The sequence below is a fragment of the Pleurodeles waltl genome, chromosome 6, assembly GCF_031143425.1.
Source record: "Pleurodeles waltl isolate 20211129_DDA chromosome 6, aPleWal1.hap1.20221129, whole genome shotgun sequence".
In the NCBI taxonomy this organism is placed as follows: Eukaryota; Metazoa; Chordata; class Amphibia; order Caudata; family Salamandridae; genus Pleurodeles; species Pleurodeles waltl.
This window is the reverse complement of record NC_090445.1, coordinates 1,648,179,220-1,648,199,754: the sequence shown is the minus strand read 5'-3', so window position 1 is coordinate 1,648,199,754 and position 20,535 is coordinate 1,648,179,220. Positions and strand designations below refer to the sequence as shown.

Sequence of the window (20,535 nt, the reverse complement as noted above, 5' to 3'; positions counted from 1 at the left end):
AGCAAGTGTTTGCGGTTGCTGCACAGTGTCTGGGAACCTTTTGCAGTAGTCCTGCAGCATTGCCTGCAGATCTTGGACCAGTGAAATAGGTAGCTGCACTCCACTTGGAGGAGGTAGAGCCTCTGAAAGACCATGATACTATGGATGTTAGCGTTTGTCATACGGATCATAATAATGTTCATATTAGGATTCCTGTCCCTCCTCATCTTCATCTTGATATTTTACTTGTAACTTTGATAGACTATGTGTGTCTCCATATGATCCTTCATATTCTGAGGTATTCAACTCATCCAGCAAATGCTTGGGTGGATATGGGGACACCTTGCTAGGGGAAGTGTTGTGAGGCTGTAGAAAAGTTTTGGAACCTTTTATGGTCGTTGGTGAAGTAGTCGACGAAGGAATCGTTCCCATCGATGGGGTCAATGAGTGCTTCATTGATGGTGGTGGAGAGGACGAGACCCACGTCCACAGCAGTGTCAACGACGAGAGCTTCATCGACGATGGAGATCCCGTTGACTGGCAGCAAGTCAATGGTGGTAATACAGGAATCTTCACCAATGTGGAGATAAAAGTAGATGGTATGGGTGCTTTAATGGTTGAGATTGCTATCGTCTGTCATCGATGGTGCTGACGCGAGACAGTGGCGATCGTTGCTGTAGTGGCCGTCAATGACAGCGTCGATGACAGTGTCGTTGACAGGGAGCGCATCAACGGTACCTGGATGTTAGGTCTCATCGGCGGTTATGAAGATGTATGCAGTCAGCTGGAAGACTTGGTGGATTGCGTGGGGGGCACTTTTTGAGGAGAATTGTTGTGTCTTCTCCTTTTTGTGAGACTGAGAATGCGAACTCTTTTATAACTTTCTTTTCTCCTCAGAGGTACCCAGCCCCTTGGACCTCTCTTCTGAGGCGTAACAGAAGTGTTACTCTCCTCACCTGAAAATGTATGTTTCACCTTTTGCAGCCATAGCAAAAGCCTTGCCTCTGTGTCACGCAATGTCTTAGATGAAAAGGGCGACAGAGCTTAAAATCCTTCACAGTGTGCTTAGGATGAAGGTAGTAGAAGCATTCCTTTTTTGGGCTGTCCACATGTAATGTCTTCTTCCCACAAGATCTGCAGGATCTAAAAAGCCCTTCCTATGAACTATCAGACATCCTAATGGTTTTGAGCAGAAGAAAAAACTGAGCAGAGATTAGGGAGACTCCCTTCCACGATGTGCGGTAGAAAATCAGGGGGAAACTGCCTCTGTTGGGAGTGTTCTAGAGGGTGCTGTTGCCTGATCGGTTATAGTTTCAAATTTGGTCCTTTTTTGTAAAGGACATAGATAGACTATTGAATTGACTCTGCAATGCCATTATAGCCTATGGTATTACTCCATACAGCTTTACTATGGTACCGTGGGACTCCCACTTCGAAGACCGGGATTGATTCAAGCATGGGAATCTATGAAAGATCCAATACTGGAGAATATTTCAATTGGAAGGTGTAATGCATGCCATCCTGCAACCCTGCTATCAATTAGAAACAATGATGAAGATGAATATCTTGATCATGATTGTATCAATGTAACAGGTATGTACTAAATCAAGACCACACATTAAAGATGTCCCGCTTGAAATGACTGATCTGCCATTATTTGTGGATGGTTCTTGTTTGAGAGACCATCAAGCAATACTGAGAGCAGTCTATGCAGTTTGTCCCATTTCTAAGATTGTGGAAGCATCATACTTGTCTGACGTGATTTCAGCAAAAGTAGCAAAAAACTGATTGCACTGACAAGAGCATGTTTTCGAGCTAATGAACAAGTGTGCCAATTTACAGAATCAACCAGTATGGATTTCTAGTGGTTCATGATTTTGAATGGTAGAAGTCACAAAGGGGCTTCATGACATATTCTGGTATTGTGTTAAGCAACTGAGTATGCATTCTAGATCTGTTAGAAGCCAAATGTAAACCTACAACAGAACGCAAATTGTACACCTTCATCAGACTGTGGAGTGATGCAGCACACTTCACAACGTATATCATATGCTGAGCCCCGTATTGCAGCTTTAATTGCAGGTACCCGATCTGCCTGACCTACTAGACCATCCCCCAGTCTACTGTGGGATTCTTGCATCATCTTGCTGGCAGCAGGTAGAGCCAAGGTAGAAGCAGCGGATTGAGTGGCCCACATAGTGGGTGAAGCAGTAGGGCCGTCGGAGCGATGTGTTGCTTAGTCTCCAGCCTCACCCAGAGGTAGCACAACTCTGAGCATTTCGAGTGATCTGCGATCAGGCAAAGAAAGAAAAGCGAGATATGTCAGGTGGGAGGTCCATTCTGCTCAAGTGATGCTTCACTAGTTTTCCCTACTGCACTCCCCAGCACGGTTTATTCTGGTCACCACCACCACATACCACCAATTGTTTGTGACCCGGGGAGGTCTGGGGTAGTGGGAAGGAAAATAGGGACGACCACCTCAGCAGGAGGCAAGGAGTGCCCAACAGGAGAGGCTGAGAAGTGAGGGGAAGACGGCTGACAGCAAAAGTGGAAGACTGGCTGTACAGAAGATCTCGACGATCCACAAGGAGTTAATCCTGGTGGCGCAGGGTTGAGCCCTATGAGAAGCTTGCGCAGCAGAAAGCTCCCCTGCCCTCCTGTCTTGCCCTCATCCTGAAACAGTTATCCTACCTTCAGCAAGCCACTAAGATCCAGAGGACACCGTACTTTATTATACTCTATTTCACTAAACTTTCAGGACACAAGCCAATCTAATAATCATTCCTGACTCATCACCATCCTTTACAGCTAAGATTGTCTCTCCAGCCTCCCAGGGAGATTAAGGATTGGTCGCTGTTATAGAAGAACAAAAGCTGTGTGTCTCACCATGCATCGGTAAGGCTGGAGGAAGTAAGTCTGACTGACCTTTCAAGGTGCCAAGACATTTAAGTGCAGCTGAAATGTGCTCAACGTGTTGAGTCCTCATCAGTCGCCTTTAGTTCACCTAAGGTGATGAGGAGCGGGGTGGTACAACAGAAGGGCTATTTTTAGGGACAAGACCTCTGTGGATAATTTGTAATTCTGAACCCCTCTTCGAAATCAACATTCTGACTCCCCAGCAACCAGTAACAACACCCTCTGTGTTTGTGACCATTGACAATACCCTGCTACACCACCAACAACACTCAGAGACTGCACTGTTTCGAGCAAGCGTGACATAATCTAGGATATCGGGCAAATCTAGGACTATGCCCCTTCAGAAAACTGCCTACAGGAAGGGAAAGCAACAATTGGAGCAGTCTACTAGGAATGCCAAGTTGAAAACAGCACAGGATACTGGCAGTTAGCACAGATGATTGCAAAAAACAGCAAAAATGTGAACCAGTTCACATTTCTTAACGATGCCATCTTCAAGTACAAGTGATTTACAGGGTCTACCAGAACTCTTATCACTCAGACTGAGAACATTCGAAAGTTAATAAAAGTGCCTCAATGTGTGAAACGCATGATAATTTCCAAAAATAACTTTCCCCAACTACACAGTCATAGCAGCCCCAGAAATGTTGGCACACTCCCAGCACCATTTCACCTAGGGAAAGAAGTTGCCCTTGCACACTGTTCATTACTGCTCCCTCAATGCCTAACCAGTGGACCATCTGATCATGAAAAAAAACGGAACTATTTAAGAAACAATCTAAAGAAGCCTTTCTGAAACGTCCTGTGCCTTGCTCATGTTTACTCAACCCTGTCTAAGCACATCCCAACAAATCTGTCAGGCCCAATTGCAAATCCTGAGGCAACTGCAAGTACTTAAAAAATCAAACAGAGGCATTCGACTCTGCCCAGACAGCAGACCAAAACTGGCCATATCTAATAGCCAACAATACTGAGCTGGATCACACTCTTAACCATAACCAAGTAGAACATGCCAGCCCATATATACCTCATGGTTCCTGTCATAAATAAATCAGATCCTTTTGAACATTCTTTACATGAACAACTTCATGATGATGTAGTCAGTTCTCCAAGACCAATGTTAGATTGTATTGCGGCCAAAATATACGATGCAACAACCTTCTCAAGCCTCTTAATGGGGACACAGCTGAAAGAAGGGTGCAGACAAGGACTACACGACAGCAAGGATTGATCCAGTCCACCCATCGAAACACAAGAAAATTTACCAAAGGACAACTTGGGGGTCATCTTGAGTTTGGTGGGCAGAAAAGGCCCGCCGGCCAAACTCTTGCAGCCTTCCCACGGGCCACATTACAAGTTTCCTGCTGGGTAAGCGTGCGGGAATGGTGTTTCCGCCCGCTGGCCAAGCAGGGAACAGCCCACAACATTGACGCCGGCTCATAATTGAGCAGGCGGCAATGTTGCGATGCGTAGGGTGCAACAGCACCCATCGCACTTTTCACTCTCTGCACAACAGAGCTTTTCACTCTCTGCATAGCAGAGAGTGAAATGCCCCATGAGGCTGTCCATGGAGCCCCCTGCACCCTGTCTCCATCAGCTTTTACATGGCGGTGCAGCCGCCATGTAAAAGTTGGCGGAGAGGGGGCTCGTAATCCCTGGGCGGCACTGCATGGAGCACTTCCCTGGCGGACTAGGACCGCCATCACCACAAGTCCATACAGTGAAGGGAAACTGGCAGTACTGATAGTCCAACCGTGGCCGAACCACCACAGTTATAATGTGGTGGTCTGACCGCCGCCAAATCAGTCAGACCACTGCTTTGGCAGCAGTCCGACCACCACCACAGCCCTAACTGTCAGAAGTCCGCTAGTGTCATAATTAGGGCCCTTGTCTATGTTACTAACCATTCTCCAAGCTTTAGTAGGTGCCTGGGATTACCAGTAGAAGAAACTAGACATTAAAGTTGACCTGCTAAATATTATTGCAGCCTTTATATTAGGCATAGACACAAAACATGCAGACTAAAGCAATTTAATCATTCAAGCTCAGTCTCCTTATACTCTCTCACTAGTCATATATCTGCATCCCAATAATTGATAAGTTAAGCACATTGCTAAATACGTTGGCAAATTGCTGGATGATATAAAAACAAACAGTCTCAATACCATCTTTCTCTAAAGCCACTAGGCCAACAAACGAACTGATGTACAAAAAAGGGAGATAACAAGTCCAAGCAGAGCCAAAATACAACCTCGGTCTCCGGCATCAAGACATATTAATCAATGGACAAAGCCACAAGTACATTAAAGGAGTCGCTGATCAGAATCATGACCCTAAATCAATCGGTGTCAGGGCTAAGTAGCAAGGGGAAACCCAGAGACACCAATCATGCAAGAGGATTTCCAACAGGAGGGTGACCCTAAAACAGCACTTGTGCAAAAAGGTCTAAATAAAAGGCAAAAAAAGGCTAAGAAAGGGATGGAACAAAGGAATGAATCTTGCCTTAGTGCAAGAAAATACACACAATATATATATATTCAATTTTTGAGAAGAAAGAGAAAAGACTCATAACAACAGACCAACAAATAAGCAATCTACCTACAGTAGGCAACACACATTCACCCCATGATTAAAAGTTCAAACATTGGACATATTCTTGCAATGCTGACATCATAAGCAAGGTTTTACTCACATGCTGTCAAAGTAACCAACACGTCTCTTTGGGAAGCTAAGATAACAATGGAGACCGCTAGGTAGTGCGTTTCCCTTTTGGTCCTGCAAATCCTGTTCAAATAAGTATCAATAGCAATGTACCTAAGTCGTTCCGTCAAACTGGCATACAAATGGGCGAACTGGATAGCAACAGTAATAATGATAATGGAGTTGAACAGAACACCATGGTCCAAAACATACAAGAAACATCTCGCAATGTGGATCAGTAAACATTAATTTGACTCCCATACAGGGCCCCATCACTACATATGGAGGTCCGATGCATACTACTCCCAAAGACCAAGGTAAAATAAAAACCCTCACATACCCAGAAAATGACTCTACCGGGCTACACGACACACTAAGCAGAGGAAACATTCTGAAACTACTCATAGCGTTGCTCTCATTGGGAAATCTTACCACTATTGATACCTCAGTAAAATTCTTACACTGCATAAGAACAATTTAAGAGAAATCACCCAGGTAAACTGGGTCTCCCCTGCCATAGCGGCAAGTGTGCTAATAGAAAAACATAACAATGACTCTTGGGTGATTGCAATCTCCCATTTATGTTCAGCCCCGAAATCCTTATCAACTGGAAAAGATGGCAACCTCAGGTATATTCAGTCCTCAAAGAAATAATTGGCAAAACATTCATAAGGGCAACAATGAACAAAGTGTAGCATCTACGTCCCCTAATCCCGTGGGATCTAAGGACATTTACGATGACTGGGGCTGGCTTTCATCAGCTCTGCAAAACCCTTAAAACCATGAACCTCACTGTAAAGCCTTTCACACAAAAATAACTGTTCTTTTTGTGTGAAAATCTGAAAATGTATGAAAATATGTTTGTGGAATACTGCATGGGCCAAACCTAAATTATCAGCTGGAAATCCACCAGGTGGAAGATTTACAACATTGCGGCTCTCCAGGAATCCTGGGCAATTACCCTCCCTACCAATCACAGGGTACCCACGGTATTGTACTGCAGCAACTAAATTACAAACATATGGCAGTCCAAAAGGCAGTCTTGTGGTGAATGTATCTCTAACTCTACATGTTGAACTAGAAGTTCAGATAGAAACAGCCCAAAGGATACGATTCCTGGTCCTTTAGACCTGGAACAAACAAGGAAACTCCTCCATTCTGTTGATCAATATTTATACTCATCTGGATCGCATTATAACAAAAGACCTTAAAGGAAGCCTACAACAGTCGTACAAGAATACCAGTGCCAGGGATCCACCTAACTGGAGGCTTCTACATGAAACTAGTTTACAACCCTGAAGAGAAGGATGCTTCTAACTGCCCAAAACATACACTGGGAAATCCAACCTTAGTACATACGGAACATTACACATCGTGGCAAAAAGGGTGAATATTTAGTAAACCAACTTGAATATATAAGCATGAGGGTGCTAAACGGTAGAACTGCTGACAGTAACCCGCCAACATTTGTGCATTACGGGATAAATTCACAATAAATTATTAATTACTCTTTGGAGTCGCTTAAACTATGTCCTCTGCTAAAATCATTTAAAATGGAAACAACCACTGATAGTGATCACCTCCCCCAAATTATGTAATTTAGTCTAGGCTTACCAAGAAACCCCACGGTACACAATAATATTGGTAATCTGTACACCGTTGACTACAAACAAATATAATGTACAGACCATTCAATAGCCAAGACTGCGATCAGAGCGGAGGAAATAATAAACAAATGTGAGTACGACCAACATGACCCAATAAAGTCTTGGGAAGCTTTTTGTTTAACACTGATCACGTCATATAACAAGAGCAACTTTGGTAGCAGTGATAAGTTGAATCCAGGTCACGCTCAAGAAGAAAATAACACCAGCATGCAGACTAACAAAACAGAAATTAAATCAATGTAGGAATGTGGAGCATTATGTGGTGTGGGGGATAGTCCTCACCATCTAATCCTCTCACAATACCTCAGAGATAGTCCTTGGGTTCACACTAGTAAATACTTAGCTCCGTCCTGGTAGTGTGGCAAAGAGCAGTCAGGCTTTACTTAGAGGAACATGTCAAACATTTCACAGCACAAACATGGACAACATACCTCGAAAGAAATACAACACAAATTTGGGAAAATAGAGCTTATTTTTATATTTGACTTCACAAAGCAAACAATGGCCAAAGAGTGTGCCTTCATAAGGTGTTGTTACAGATTTGAGCATTCAAAAAAAAAAAAGCTCTTAACAAAATACTTCAGTCAACAATAGCTAGCTCTTTGCCTTTTCAATCTTTCATGGAAAACTGGGTACCATGCAAGCACAAGTCTATATGATCAGTTGCTACCTTATGTGACTTTTTAAAAAACAAATGCATGAAGAAAAAAATCCCTTCTAGAAGACAAATTAGCATTGACAAAAACATCACATGCATGGATGCTGGTAGATAATTACAAGTTACTGAAACAGGCACGATTCTGTGGTTCTACATAGACAGCACACATGAAACTGAAATTTCTGACTCTCCTGCATGGCTCATTTCCATCACTAGCAGAGAGACCACCTTGGCTTGTGAAAGAGGGAAGTGCATGCAATAAGATCGCCTTCGCCTGGTTTGTATAGGCCATATTAAAAGAAAGTAAAGCTTACTGAAAAAGCCTTATAAATTACAGAGGTATTTGAACCTGCAGGCATGCCACTGTTGCCTGCTTAAATCTTGATGATCCGATTCTGAATTATTGCTTTATTAAACTTCTCAATACATTTCAACAAGCTCTGGATAATAGGCGCAGTGAGGCAAATCCCTAACATTATCACTGCCCAACGCAATAGCAGCACTTCAGAAAAATTCAACACAGACATAGAAACTAGAATACATCATAAATATCTGTGTAACACCAAATACGATCCTCTAAACTTGTTACCAGGAACCCAGACCATAGTGGATACAATATTAGAATGGAACTGTAATGTAGACCAGTAATTGTATTCAGCACTTTATTATTTTTTACCATTTTTAGCTATATACTTTTAAGGTATTTATTGTGATTTACATCTTTTGACTATGGATTTAATTAACTGATGCAAATAAAAAAATGAACAAAAAAAAGTTTTAAAAAACAAACGTAAAAAACATACGTCCACCTAGAGCGACATCGGTTGTAAACAACAACATATCAACAAGAACAAGCGCTACGCCAATAAGGTTGCAAATTATTGTGCTCTTGAAAATTTAACTATCAAAGCAAATGGACAAAAACACGAACAAGCATTGGAACAAGTGATTCCGAAATGAAAACTGATGATAAAGATAACAGGAATTGTTATTTTGTTGAATCCAATGCAGGGAAAGTTAAGTGAACTCAGAGTTGCAAAAGGAGATATCATAAGATGAAAAGGTAGGAAACAGCAGATTGAAAGAGGCATTACAATGATCTTTGGGTAACTCCAGATCATCAATATTTTCTTCCAGATTCAATGCTGCGGGGAATGCCAGGATTCTTCCATAGGCAAACTTCAATATAGTGAGACAATATGGTTAGGATTGAATACTGGTAGAACACAAAGTTCAGAAGTGCAGTAGATGATTTATGTCAAAGGTGTTACTTTTTATTTTAGTTTAAAGATGATTTTGGCATACAGTACATCATAATAAACATGTCTAGTACTTGAATGAAAATGACAAAACAAACTTGGTGCACTAGGAAATACAAACTAAGCATTAATAAACAGGTGTTGCTCTACAGACCAATAAAAGGAACTATAATAAAGAATACTATAATAATATTGTATTTAATATTTTGTGGTGAGAGGGAAAAAGGGCAAACAAAAAAGAAGGGAAAAAAGGAAGAAAGAAAAAAAGATGAGCAGGAATATTAAAATTGTGGAAATGTACAAATAGCAGTTATTCTTACAATTGCCAAACAATTAATACAAGTATGTTGGATTACAGTGCTGTAATCAATTAAAGAAAAATTCATGGCAGCTGAACTGCAATATTTCTGTTATTGTTTCCAGCATATATGTTGGACTAGGTGTTCAAAAGAACAAGTTACTGACCTTCTGTACTGCTTCTTCTGGTGGATACAATATCTACCTGTGGATTCCTCACCTTTTGAATACTCCCAATGCACCAGCATTCAATGGAAATATTTTCAGTCTATCTCTTCACGTCAACGAGGACGTCACAAACTCCATCTGATATTATCGAAACCACAAGAAGTCCTCGCTGGCGTGCTCACATCAGTTTCACCCAGCTTTGTGTGCCTTTGAGGCAAACAGGTGAACACCAACATCGCAAGCACAGTATGTACAAACTCAACTCAAAGATTGATATACATTTATATATAAACTTACATTCTGTATATACAATTTGCAATATATACAATGTTTCCTTGTTGGTATATCCTGACAGGCAATGGGGAGATCGGTGGGTCAGTGAGGAATCCACGGGTAAATACTGTATCCGCTAGAAAAAACATTACCGAAACTAATTAACTTGTTCTTCTGAATATATCTACCTCTTAATTCCTCACCTTTTGAATAGAGTCCCAAAGCGGTCCACACTCGGAGGTGGGTGTCTATCTTTCTATACCAAGAAGTCTTGCAAAACAGAATGGGAAAAGTGACCCTCCCTCCTCACGTCTGAGTCCAAGCAGTAATGCTTCACGAACGTTTGAATGGAAGCCCAAGTTGCCGCCTTGCAATGATCAACAACAGGAACACCTCTAGCCAAGGCCAATGTAGCCAACTTAGCTCTGGTCGAATAAGCTCTTATACCCTCAGAGGTTCTACCTTTGCTAAACCATAACATATTTTGATGCAAAGGATGACCACACTTGACAATGTTATTTTGTTAACTGCTTTGCCCTTCACCTTTCCAATGTAACCGATGAACAACTGATCATCCATCCTAAATTCCCTCATCCTGTCCATGTAGAAGCTCAAAGCTCTTTTTGGATCCAGACACTGCAGCCTTTCCTCCTCCTTAATGGAATGGGGAGGAGGGTAAAAGGTCAGAAGGGCAATGGGCTGCCCTTAATGAAATGCAGTCACTACCTTTGGCAGGAAAGCCGGCCTGGTTCGCAGAACCACCTTGTTGGCATGCAAAGTGGTAAACAGGAGTTTAACACTCAGAGCTTGCAGCTTGCTAACATGTCTAACCGACGTGCTTGCCACTAAAACAATTGTCTTTATCATAAGGAGCCTCTATGGGCAACTATCTAAAGGCTCCAATGGTGTACCCATCAGGTATGCTAAAACCAAATTTAAATCCCACTGAGGCAAGATGAACGGAATTGGAGGATAAATTTTAGTCAAACCTTTAAGAAACCTTAAAATGATAGGGGACTTAGACAATAAGGGTTTGTCAGGCAAACACATAAATCCCGACAGTGCAGACAAATATCCCTTCGCTGTCGCAACATCACAACCCTGTTGAGCTAAATATAGAGCAAATTTCAAAACACTGAATAAGTGGGCCTTTAAAAAGGTCAACGTGCCGTTCTTTAAACCATTTGACAAACTGAGCCCATCTGCCAGCTTAGACAGTTTTGGCAGAGTGTCACCTGGCCGACAGAATAACATCCACCACATCAGCAGGAAGAGAAAGAAATTCAGGTTGTCCCGTTCAATCTCCAGGCATGTAAGTGCAGGCTCTGGAGGGGAGGGATGTAGAACCTGCCTCTGCAACAGCGAGAGGAGGACGGAACAAAGGGCACAGTGAGAGCTGAAGGAGGTCTGTGTACCACACCCTTCTTGGTCAATCAGGGGCTATTAATATTGTAAGAAAGTACCCTCTTTATGGAATGGTTACCCCCACATTTTCAATAACAAAGAGAAGGAACAGGGAGAATTAAAGGTCCAGTGTATAGTCTCCCACAGTAACTATGAACAAAAATTCATACACTGTTCCTAGGCGGAAAAGGGAAACCCTAAAGTTTAGGAGTAAGAGCCCTCACACATCCGACTGGATGTCATGCTTAATCATCGGGGTGCTCCTCGTCAGAACGGCGTTGCAATGTCTGACGGGCTCCCTGTAAGGGGGCTCTTTGCCGGAGATCTTTTTGATGGAACTGCCGTGATGGACTACAGGCTGGTCGTATTTCAAAGCAGGAGAGAGTTTAAAATTGGTTCTATGCCCCTAAAAGGAAGGATTCACATTTAATGGATAAAGAAGGGACAAGACCAAGGTTAAAAAAATATAATGAAAGTGGTCAAATGAGATAATGCTCAAACACTTTCCAGATATAGTGGGGGCAAGGAATTGTCTCTAAGCCACTAGTATATAGGTCTACATGTTTCGCATCTCACGGTCTCAAAGATCCACTGACGCTTCTTCAGGACCATACATCATATATGGATACTTCTCCTGTGACACAAAAAATCTAAACATTGTAAGGAAGTTTATCAAAGATCTACTAAATCAAGCCAAACGTCGCAGTCACTTACAATGAAGCGTACTGTCCGTCCAGTCACATTACCACAATAAGGTTGCCCGAAAAAATGTAAGACGGCATTAGTACTAAAAGTAACAATAGCAGTGACCAGTGCTGGATTAGTGCACACACTGAGTGACAAACCAATGGCACAATGTGAAAATGAAAAAGGGAGCTTACCACAACCTATTGTAGGAAGGGCTCCATAGGGGGCACATGCATGAAGTTGTCCCTACTAGGTACAAGAAGGAAGAACATACCACAATTGCAAAAATTCCTGTCAGCTTTAAGTAAAGTTCAATTCACATCAGATAATTAACTTAGTCAGGTAAAGAATATCGAGTAGGCAGGCAATTATCATGTGCAGATGGAAATAGAAGTTTAAAACTAGGCTAGAGCATAAATCAAAGTAGTGCCCCTGATATAATCAAGCGCTTAGTGAAAAAAATTATTTTAATGGGTTAAAACGTGTCATCAACCCAATCAACCAAAAAGTGAAACACCGGCGCTGTAAATCTCAGCGTCAGGGGTATCGAACTAGCATAGCCTGCCCGGATGGTAAAGTACCGGCTGAATTGAAAATGCAGAGGGTCAGGCAGTTGCACCCTAAGTCTCACTCAAACCTCAGCGTCAAACACGCTCTCAAAAGCCACACAATAAAGGTAACAAGGAGCGAGGGACTGTGTATACTTACAGAGTCCTGGAACACTCCCGTTTCCCGCACCTACCCCAACGTGTCCTCCTGAAATCATGCACGCTGTGGGTAGAGTCGGCATTTTAAGTCCAGAGAACGCGGAAGTGCAGCATTTCTCCGACGCGTGGCAAATAAATAGTAGAAGGACTATTGAATATAACTGGAATAATGACATAGAAAACGGACTACTCATTATCAATATGGTCCCTCAGTCCCTAGTATATGGTACCCAGGTACCTACGGCATTGGGGCACCAGGGGTTCCCCATGGGCTGCGGCATGTATTATATCACCCATAGGCACCTATGTAAAATGTGTTTGCAGGCCTGCGTGAAAAGCTGCATGCACCCTTTCACTTCAGGTCACTACACCAGGTCACTATAAGTCACCCCTATTGTAGGCCCTCTCAGCCCAGAGGACAGGGTGCAGGTACCTTTGTGTAAGGGCACTTCTGCATGAGCTCCATTTTCCCAGACTTTGTGAGTGTGGGAATGCCATTTTACACGTGAACTGGTCATAGGTCACTACCTATGTCCACCTACATAATGGTAACTACGAACTTGGGCATGTTTGATATCAAACATGTCAGAATCATACACCAATACTGTTGACATTATTGGTTGTATGATTCCATGCACTATGAGGGCCCCTTAGAGGACCCCCAGCATTGCTCCTACCAGCTTTCTGGGGTTTTCCAAGAGGTCCACGCTGCTGTCATCCCTCAGACAGGTTTCTGCCATCCTGCTGCGTGACTAGATCAAGTTGGAAGGCAGAACAAAGGATTTCCTTTGGGAGAGGGAGGTAACACCCTCTCCCTTTGGAATTAGGTGTTACATAGCTTGGGAGGGGTAGCTTCCCCAAGCCACTGGTATGCTTTGAAGGGCCCATTTGGTGCTCTTCTTGCATAAACCAGTCTGCATCGGTTGAGGGACCGCAAGTCCCTGCCCTGGGGCGAAACTGGACAGTGAAAAGGGGAGTGGCCACTCCCCTGTCCATCACCACCCCAGGGGTTGTGATGCTATTAATTGTGTTTGACCAATGACTTTGTGTTTCACCACTGCGCATATTAGTTGCTCAATGTTCACCAGTAGCACATTACATGTTGTATTCAGTTTAGCTGCCTTTTGGCTTTGACATAGCATTAGCCATTACATTTTGTATTCAGTTTAGCTGCCTATTGGCTTTGACATGGCATTAGACATTACATTCTGTATTCAGTTTAGCTGCCTATTGGCTTTGACATGACATTAGACATGACATTTGATATTTAGGTTAGCTGCCTATAGGCTTTAACGTGGGGTTAGACATTGCAGTTGAGACATTGCAGAGGAGCTGTGTTTTTCCAAAGCTGTGTTTTTCCACAAGATGGACCAAGCTGTTTTCTTCACACCAGACCTTAGCTGATAAGAGCATGTAGATTTTGTGTTTACCTCGCAATCCAGTCTGAGAGCGAAGAGCTCAGGAGAATTGGCCACTCTCCAGGTTCTTCGGTTCTCACACTGAGTTTGCTTTTAAGGATGACTCTGGGCTACAGCAGGGTAGATTCAATCTGCTTTGACTTCAGACAGGAGCTAGACGTCGGTTGCCTATCTCCCGTTTGGGTAGAAAATCTCTTTCTCGCAGTTGACCGGAGTCATCAACTTGCAGACCCCAGAAAGATGAAGCTGAGCTATAAGCCCTACGGTGATGAATTTTTACTTTTATGCTTTGCAGTTATGCTATGATATAATCACCTATATTTGCTGTGTACATTGCAACTGAGAAGTACTTTGATATATTTTGCTTTCATTGCTGCGACTACTTTTGCACTTGTGCTTCCAATCTACTAATTTAGTCTCTCAGGAACCTCGTGGTGGAGAATTAATAACAATAAATGTCTTCTTTAAACTCAGAAGTGCATTCCAGAAAGGTTCTGTAAGCTCGGTTATGAGATAAGAGGGAAAGCAGAACAGGGGTGGTGCCCAGAGCTCCTCCAGAGGGTCCCTTGTTTCTGCCATCTTGAATCCAAGGTAGGAAGAGGCCTCTCAGGGCATCCGTGTTGCCAGGTCAGGTAGGTGACGTCACAGCCCCCTCCTGATAGGTGGTCACTTGGCTAGGTGACTAATTCCCCTTCCAGGGCTATTTAGTGTCTCCCTCTTGGGTGGGTCCTCAGATTCGATGGGCAAGACTCCAGCAGGAATCCTCTGCACTGTTTACTTCGACTTCTGGCCACTCGAACGGCAACTGGACTCCACAGGAACCTACAATCTGTAGCGACAGCGACGACTTTGCCTGCAACATTGTTTCTCCGTCTCCTTCCAGCAACTGCAACATTTCTCCAGCTGTGCATCCTCTGAGGGCAGCAAGTCTTCAGTCTGCACAAGAAGGAATCACCCTTGGAGTGAAGGAGTCACTGACCTGCCTCTACAGGCACCAACTAAGATGACGATATGGTGCGTGGATCTCATCTCATCCTGAGCTGCGGGGATCCTGCTTAATGGGTGGTGGTCTGGAGTGTTCCCCTTGGTCCTCTCTGATAGCTGTCCAACTTTGGTTTAGGTAAGCCCTTGCCTTCTCACACAGGACAGTACCTCCGTGCACAGCATCTCTTGCAGCTACCAAGGCTTGTTGGCATCTCATGAGGTCAGACTCTGCATAACCCCAGCCCCCAGAACTGTTCCCTGCAACGCACATCCCTCTGTGTGTTTCTCCTGCGACATGAGACCTCTCCTCAGGTTTGCTGCGTGGACCTCTTTGCGACTCCTGGGTTCCTCGCCTGTTTGTCTTCTGTGGGGGCTGCCTCATCTTCTTTGGACTCTCTGCACTGTTGAGGGTTGCCTGGACTCCTCCAGTGGGTTGAGGCCCTCTTGGATCTTGCTGATCCCCGGCAGCTCCACTTTTCCTCCAACCCCAACATTTGCCTTCGCCAATGCTCGTTGGTGGCTTTTCCACACCACAGACTGACTGCAATCCTTCATCCGGCGTGGGACGTAGACTGCATCACCCAGGATCTCTTCATCTGCTCCAATGCTGCATTGCTGACCTTCGTCTACCCGTCAACCAACTCCTGTATCCACAGACAGGTGGGTAGTGGCTCCTGCCGCCACCGGACACTCCAACTGGAACTGGACTTGGTCCCCTTCTTTTCTAGGACTTCCTCTTTCAGGGTCCACCTTTGGTTTCTTGCAGTCTTGTCTGGGCTTTGTAATATCCTTCTCTGAAGTCCTGTGGGTTGGTTTGGGTAGAACCAGTAACTTACCTCTTTCCTCCTGGTGGCTGGGGGGGGGGGGGGGGGGGGGAGGGAGGAGGGACAGCACTCTGGTACGTACCTTCGGGGATTCCTAGTACCTCCAGCTCCCCTCTATCAATTCCACTTCCTTGGGTGGGGACCAGACCTTCGCATTCCACTTTCTTAGTATATGGTTTAGTCTTCTCCTAGCCTTCAGTATTGTCTTTGGTACTGAACATATGTGTTTACTTAACTCCTATTGGCGAATTGCCTATCTGTGAATTAAATATTTGTGTCACTACAATGAAGTAAGTTTATTTTTGCGTGGTTCTTTCATGTATATAAGTGCTGTATGATTACAGTGATGTTGCATGAGCTTTTGAAGTCTCCTAGATAAGCCTTTGCTGCTCATCCACAGGTTGCTCCATTCCAACTGAAACACGCCCCACATCGCTCCCTGCATCGGATACTGAAGGCTGCAAAACAACGGGCAGTGCTTGTTCTTGCAAGGGGCAAACAGGGGTACCTGAGGCATCCCTCATAACTGGAAGACATGAAAAACCACCTCCGGATGGATTCGCCACTCATGGTCAGCGGAGACTGTGCGCACATACGTTTCCAACTCAGGCCAAATTGTTTGCTACAATGCAGATTCAATGGTCCTAAGCCCAGGACCAGAGTCGTAGAGCCTCTCTGCAGAGAAGATATGACCCTACTCCTCCCTGTTTGTTGATGTATCACATCGCAGTAGTGTTGTCTGTCAAGACTTGTACCAACTGACCGGGAATAAAAAGGAGGAAGGCCTTGAGAGCCAGACGTATTGCCAGTAATTCCAACAGATTGATCTGAAACATCTGTTTTTACACAGACCAAAAAACATTGATCTCCAGATCACCCAGATGTGCTCCCCACCCTAGAGTGGAAGCATCCATTATGACTGTGGTCACCAGAGGTGGAAGGCAAAACTGTATCCCTTGTATCAGGTTGCAGTCCAAAGTCAACCACTGAAGATCTGCTACAGTGCTCCTGGAGATCCTTATTGAATCCTTGAGATCTCCATTGTGTTGAAACCACTGTTTGCAGAGGCACCACTGGAAGGCCCTCATGTGTCAGCATGAATGAGTCATCAATAGAATTCAGGAATCAAACAGACAAAGTAGACTTAGGGCCTTCAGAACTGGAACAGGCACTCCATTTTGAAACATCAGAATCACAGCCTGAATGTCTTGAATCCTCTGTGGAGGTGGGTAGGCACGATTCACTGTGGTCTCCAAGACTGCCCCTATGAACAGGGTGGGCTGAGAGGGCTCCAGGTGAGATTTGGGTATGTCGATGGAAAAACCCAGATTGAACAACAGCTGAGTTGACAAATGCGAGCGATGCTGCACCAACTCCGGAGACTAGGTTTTGAGCAACCAATTGTAAGGAAACACTGGTATTTCCTACTGCCTGAGATGTGCAGCGACCACTGCCATCACCTTTGTGAAGATTCGAGGTGCAGAATTAAGGCCAAAAGGAATGGCTGGTAATGTTGCGACCCTACGGTGAACTAGAGATACTTCCTGAGCGACTGAAGAATGTGAATATGAAAATATGCATCCTGCAAGTCCATGGAAACAATCCAGTCTTCTTTGTCCAATGCAAGAAGCACCTGTGCTAGGGTCAACATTTTGAATGTTTCCTGTTTTAGGAATCAATTAAAAATTCTCACGTCTAGAATTGGCCGTAAACAGTCATCCTTTCCGGGGAGCAGGAAATATCTTGAATAACATCCCTGACCCCTTTTCTACTCCAAAACCAACTCAACTGCACCATTTAAAAGCAGATTTTGTGCCTCCAGCTGTAGTAGCAGTGAATCCTTCTAAAACAACTTTGCTGGGGAGGAAATGGAGGGGGAACTCTCAGAAGGGAAGGCCATATCATTTTTCTCCAATGTCTAACACCCAATTGTCAGTTGTTATGGACTTCCATTCTTGTATGAAATGACTGTGTCCCTCCCAAAGGTAAAGCATGCTCACTTAAGATGGGGTTACTAGGGCTGCTTCCTTGAAAGCTTGGCAGAGGAGCTAGAAGAAGCGGAGGAGGAATGCTGGTGGACTGCACCTCGTTGCTTAACTCTACTACAGCTTCTATAGGATCTGTAGATGGGGTTGGCTGCCTTTTGCTGGAAATGCTGCCTCCCTGAAAAGGAGGAGCCCCTGCCAAATCCAGTAAACCTACGTAGTGGTTTGCAGGTCGTAGAGAGGGACTGAAGACCCAATAGTTTTGCAGTTGCCTTGCACTCCTTGAATCATTGTAGGCCGAGTCTGATTCGGCCCCAAACAGTCTGGATCCATTGAAAGGCAAATCCACAAGTGTGAATTGTACTCCTGGGGAGAATCCTGAACCTCTCAACCAGGTGTGCCGTCTATTGGCGTTTGAAGTTGCCATGGCCCTAGCCACTGAATGCGCTGTATCCAGCCTGATTGAAGCACCTGTTTTGCTGAAGCTTGAATGCCATTTAAAAGCTCTGCAAAGTGTCCCTGAACATCCTGCAGAACCTTGGGAATGACGTCCCTGGCAAATCCATTAAAGCATGTATAAATTTGCCCAGAAGACAAGTAGCATTCACAGATTTCAATGCGATGCTACCAGAAGAAAATATCATATTCGCCGATTGTTCCATCTGTTTAGATTTTCTATCCGCCGAAGTTGGTGGAAAGAAACCAGGGGAAAACCTAGAAGAACAAGAAGCTTTTATCACCAAGTTTTCTGGTGTTGGATGCAGACTTAAAAACCCAGGATCTCCTAGTACCGTTCTATACCTCCTAGAAACTGACCTTGATACTGCTGGAGTTGATAGCGGCTTCTGCCACACATCCAACACTGGTTGCGTCGGGCAAATCTGAAGAACTATTCACTAAACGTCAGGCAGTCTTCATAGAGATGCCAGTTTATGAATGCCTCCGGGTCATGGTCTCTGCACAAGGGCACATGACACTAAAAGGCCAGGTTAAAAATACACATGGATCCCACCACTGGATGAAGAGCGCCAGGGCATGGACAAGACACGCTACCAGGATACACTACTTAGGAACTGGTAGCTGCTCCCAATGTCAAGAGGGCACCATATTTATTGCTCACAAGCATTACACATATGTATACCTAGAATGTACCTACAAGAAGAATGCACACGCACACGTTTTGGCACTCTGGTAAAACCAAGCAATAAATAACCTTGAGCATGAACTCCTTGTTATCTTGCCCCTTTGATGACTTTCTATGGAAGACACTAGAACTTCTGTGCAAGGTCACGTAAGACTCTGAGAATCTCAGTGGCCACTTTGAATTGGAAAACTATAAGAGGCATGGTACGAGAGCCACAGCCTCCTTGGCAACAGTTGCATTATTTGAAGCCACCGTCATTGAGAGCTCCAGACTTACCTGTGCAGTGACCCTGAATTCAGCTCACACTCCAGGCCAGTCCAGTTCCTGGTTGTGTCGCCTTGTGTGCTACATTGCTGCATTACCTCGAACCTCTGAAATAGAGAATAGAAAAACGATTGGTTCAGAACACAGATGAGTGTCCAGCACAGTGCAGCGAACGAAAAAAAACCTGAGAACGAAAAGTTAATTAGTCAGGGACACCTATTTTCAGAATCAAGGAAAGACACTTTATTCATGAAACTTTGATCGCATGAACAAAATGTGAACAGGCCTTGTTTAAAGTGAGAGACTTACGACTCGATGTTTTTTTAAAAAGAGAATTGTACAACTCTATACAAGTGTTGCATTACATAATATTGTTTGTTATGCACTGACCTAAGCCAAAGAAGAGTCTGCAAGAACGACAGTTTGGTAGGGCATACAAGATTTGTATGAATGTGTTAAGAACAAAAGAATCAGTGGGAGAAATAACAAGGTAGGTAACAGGAACATAGATCAGAGATTACACCAACTGCTCCAGCAGGGTTGACTGGATTACTGGTATATTGATAATGTATGTGTGCTTCTCAGTTTGCAGCAACTGCAGAGCAAGTAAAGAGTGTCGATAGACTCTTCTTTTGGGTTCTTGTGTGAAGCAACACCTGGTAGGTGTCCTTAGAAGTCGTAGTCCTGAAAAGCAGTAATCCAGTTCTTTCTCTTTCACCCATCGCTCCCCCCTTTTTGGTGACTTCTCAGCTTGAGTGTTGAATCCAGTTGTTCTGGAAGCCATCAGCGGGCATAGGTGGCTAATCTTCTGGCATCTCTCCTGCTGGGCCCACACATACAGGTTAGTGGATTATGAGTTGTTCCTGTGTAATCTGGCATCGTCCAATAAGAGTCGGACACTCAGATACATTCTTGTGATTGTCTGTCTAGGTCGAGGTCTATCCAAAAAGGAGATGCGACAGTGTGACTATAGCCAAACTCCTTTTGAGGGAGTAAAGTAAGTACCAAGGTTTGGCATGCCTACTTCTATTGAAACAGATCGTGGAACTCATTCTAAAATGATATCCTAAAGTTATTTCGTATAGCCTTACAAACTGAGCAAAAAATCCGCTGCGTTTAACAACCAGACTCAACAGGTGTCGTTGAAAGGATGAATTACACCACTAAATCAAAACTTGCAAAGGGGTGTGCCTCGACAATT

At 44.0% G+C, this 20,535-nt stretch overlaps 1 long non-coding RNA gene across 2 annotated transcripts in view; it reads right to left on the bottom strand.

Moving 5' to 3' along the window:
• Nucleotides 1-20,535, bottom strand: part of LOC138302197 (uncharacterized) — a 342,251-nt gene that overhangs the window by 98,999 nt on the left and 222,717 nt on the right. For both annotated transcript variants that reach the window (XR_011205332.1, XR_011205331.1), the window contains exon 2: nt 19,347-19,441. This is a non-coding gene — a long non-coding RNA (uncharacterized lncRNA). The remainder of the gene's footprint in view (nt 1-19,346; nt 19,442-20,535) is intronic.